This window comes from Leptonychotes weddellii, unplaced genomic scaffold (assembly GCF_054177405.1).
Source record: "Leptonychotes weddellii isolate Sample4059 unplaced genomic scaffold, ASM5417740v2 HiC_scaffold_18199, whole genome shotgun sequence".
Taxonomy (NCBI): Eukaryota; Metazoa; Chordata; class Mammalia; order Carnivora; family Phocidae; genus Leptonychotes; species Leptonychotes weddellii.
This window is the reverse complement of record NW_027766447.1, coordinates 1-3,942: the sequence shown is the minus strand read 5'-3', so window position 1 is coordinate 3,942 and position 3,942 is coordinate 1. Positions and strand designations below refer to the sequence as shown.

General features: G+C 36.6%; 1 long non-coding RNA gene across 1 annotated transcript; it reads left to right on the top strand.

Annotated features, from left to right (window-relative positions):
• The first annotated feature begins 9 nt into the window (after positions 1-9).
• On the top strand, positions 10-3,356 carry LOC145718599 (uncharacterized). The gene is made up of 2 exons (XR_014141913.1): positions 10-306; positions 1,432-3,356. It is a non-coding gene; the product is annotated as an uncharacterized LOC145718599 (long non-coding RNA).
• Positions 3,357-3,942: the final 586 nt, after the last annotated feature.

The window sequence follows — 3,942 nt, the reverse complement described above, 5'->3', positions numbered from 1 at the left end:
TGGGTATTAAAGAGGGCACGTATTGAATAGAGCACTGGGTGTTATACGCAAACAGTGAATCATGGAACACTACATCAAAAACTAATGATGTAATGTATGGTGATTAACATAACAATAAAATTTTAAAAAATAAGAAAAAATGGTTTTTTTGAGGTAGGATTCTGTCATGATAGGTACATTTTGCTGTATTTGACAAGTAGCAGTCTAAGGTGTATTTCCTGCTTGTTACAGGATTTTATATTTTTTTGTGATGCTGTTGCATCGTGGATTAACCCAAAAGATGATCTGAGAGACATGTTCTGTAAGGTAAGGTAACCATAAAGTCTTTATGATAAACATCTTGGGACTATTACAATACTAGTTGGACAGTTTAAATTATTTTTATATTTCATATGAAACTTAGACTGTGCTTCGAATCAATATTGGTAGATCATATATATATATATACACACACCCCACACACATATATATCCATATCCCTTGTTCTTGGCAAAGAAGTTGGCTTGATCTTTTCTTAAGGTACAACAGTGAGTCCGTATCCATAGGGGACACACTTCAAAGATATTTTCTCAAGCAATACCACTGATTCATGTGGTCTCATTATTCTACCTATCCAAAATAGCATGTATTTTCAAAGATGGCTGACTGATTTGGAGTATAATGTAAACTATTGAACAAAGTAAATCTGAAGTGGTTTCCACAGGGATTAAATCTGTATAGTTCTTTGTTTTAGTAGTGTCCCTTTGGATTAATTCCAGTCAGTACTCAACCATAACAAAACAAGAAATAAAATGTTGTTACCCATTTGAATCCTCTGCTTAAAATTAGTCAACTGTGGTTGCAGACATGAACTTAAAGGTTTGTATGTTTCCAATTTGAAAAAACTTAATGTGGCATAGAAATTTTATCCCTTGGGTGAATTCTGTACTTTCTTGTTTGTTTTCCATTAGTGATAGGTCGGAGTTTGCTTCGCATACGTCTGTTACTAGGACACTTGCTTGAATTCTAAACTTTTCAAAAGCAAGGTTTAGAATATATTATGAGGTGCTTTTAGGCAAGACGTGATATAGAATCCAACAAAGTTTGAGAATCATTGATTTAAAATGGATAAAATTTGGGTGCCTGGGTGGCTCAGTCGTTAAGCGTCTGCCTTCGGCTCAGGTCATGATCCCAGGGTCCTGGGATCGAGTCCCACATTGGGCTCCCTGCTCGGCAGGGAGCCTGCTTCTCCCTCTCCCAGTCCCCCTGCTTGTGTTCCTGCTCCCGCTATCTCTCTCTGTCAAATAAATAAATAAAATCTTTAAAAAAATAAATAAAATGGATAAAATTTTAGAAAAATAAAGTCAATAAGTAGTGTTTTACTTCAGAAGCTCTGCAGATTGGAATTTTCTCTTGCTTAGTGATGAATAATGATTTTTTCACTTTTTGCAGATCCTTCATGGATTTAAAAATCAAGTTGGGGATGAAAATTGGAGGCGTTTCTCTGACCAGTTTCCGCTTCCCTTAAAAGAGCGTCTTGCAGCTTTTTACGGTGTTTAATCTCATACACTTAAGCTGCAGTCCCATAATTAGGGGTAAGTTGTAAGAAGTTTGTGGGAGTTTTTCAGGGTAAAGAAACTTAGGTCTGCAATCTAAAATTACTGAGTAGAATAAAAGCTGTATGTTTTCTACAGAGGTTGAATAAAACTCATGCAGTGTTAGACTTGAAATTTAAAATTACTTTAAGGCTAGAGAATTTTTTTTAGAAACTAGCCAGCAAGGTAAAATGCATGGTTCTACTTTGAATCCTGAGTAAAAAGAAAACCAAGTTAGTATGCTATTTGGATTACTCAACAAACTAATCCCAGTTTTTAAATTTTTGCCCTATAAGAAGTCACCCACATTCACTTTGGCAGGGTAAACATTATTTTGAATTGTGGGTTTATAATCTCTGATATATCAAGGACTACTATGGCGTGAGCTTTTGAGAAAAACTCGCTAGAATTGCAACTAGTTTTGGGCTCTGTAGATAGGAATATTTAATATTCGTTTTTCAACATGTATTTTATTGAGCACCTACCATGTGACCTGCACTGTATTTTATAATGGACAATGGACAAGTCTGTTTGGATTTGGGGTAGTAGAGGGGTAAGTCCATTTGGACTCTTGTTCCTTCAGTTTTTCTGTACTTAAACTAACAATCCTGATCTCATAGCTTCAGTTCCTTCATTGCGTGATTTTGAAGATTAAATAGTAAACTATATGTGATGCCAGAACTTAGTATATTACCTAACACACTAAGGTGGCTCAATAAATGTTAGGAATATGGGTCAGTACAGTGAACAAGGATAATCTTTAGGTTTTGAACGTGAACTCTGAGACACACTTGACTGGAGGACCAGAGAGTATACTGAATGTGTGTCCAGAAGATGTCCACCAAATTTAATTATCTTCTCTGTTGGAGTTTTGTTTGCTTTCTTGCTTACTTTGAGCTAGGTTTTAAACCTGGGAAGATTTCCACATACATGCTGTGTAACCTACAAGGCAATAGAAATGGACTCGCAACCTCTGGAATATCTCAGAGCCCTTTGTGAATTGCCCCCCTGTAGTTTTGAGACCTTCTGGCTGTTTTGTGGCTTTAGCATTTTGAAATAGTGCTTAATCGTCTTTATGTTAAATCATGAGAATGTAATGGATGAGGAATGACTCTTAACATCAAAGCCTGAAAGATACAACAGTGAGCAGTCTTTAGCACTTTCAGATTTATTAACTTCTGTGATCTCTATCATATCACCAATTATGAATTTATTGAGTTGATCGTGTTCTGAGACAAGGCATGAAATAATTACCTGCTTTCTAATTAGAGGTAAAAGTAGATCACGATCTTCTATTTCTGCCTTTTTTCAGAGGCAGAGAAAAGGTGCTGCTTGCACTTTCCCACAGATGGGCTAATCGTCCTCTGTGAATTCACATCAGTCTTCATCTATGTCCAGTGTTTGGCATGAGAGGGCAGTAGATTTTTGTTGTGAAAGGACCACTGTCAGGGACTGGTTACAATATCCTAGTGATCTAATTTTATTTCTTAATGTGCTTCAGAATCACTAAAACTGCTAGTGTTGAAAAGGTCCTTTACAGGAAAATCAAGAGGTCTGAGAACATAGGAAACGACTGAGTAGGATAGGGTTAGAAGAATTATTAATAAGGAACATCTAGAAGGAGATGTTAAAATTTACTTTTTGCTATTTACTGAATGTAGTAACCTTAATGCAGTGTGAACACCTTTAGTTGCCTCCTAAGCTAGAACACCAGACAACCAACAGGAAATAATGTTCTTTTATTTTTTGATGGATTAGAATTTTTGTTTGCTTAATATTGGACATATTGGCAAAAAATAATAATAATGTTTTCATTCTCACCAAGTAAAGGATTATTTTAAAGAAAGTGTTACTTGATTTTGAAAAAAGTAAGGCAACTTGTTAAGTGAAGAATAACCAATTCCCATTGGGGCCCATTGTTCTAAGGGGGATAAGAAATTAGACTGATAGCATCCTCCAAGGAAGGCAGCCACCCGAATTTCATCTGTATAATGTAGTGCTCCACACATCTCTCTGCATGTGCCCAGCTTGGTGTCAGTGTTCATATCTGATGTAGATGACCGTTGAAAGCCATAGGGGAAGGTAGCAACATGGGTTATCATTGACTGCTAGCATGATCTTCGGCAGTTTGTCCAGTTTTCATTTTCTCTAGTTAGAGGTAGCATTCTTACTTGATTTATCTTGTGTTCACTGGCTTTAAGAGAAACCATTGTTAAAATATAAAATTGTTTTGTTTTGTTTTCTTACAGGTCCTTCAGTCTTGGAGACTATGAGGGAGCCTCTGCACCCAGGGAAAATGTTACCCTTTACAGGGGGGAAGGGTAAACCAGTAGGGAATACAGTACAATCCCAACCCTACTGGGAGGGG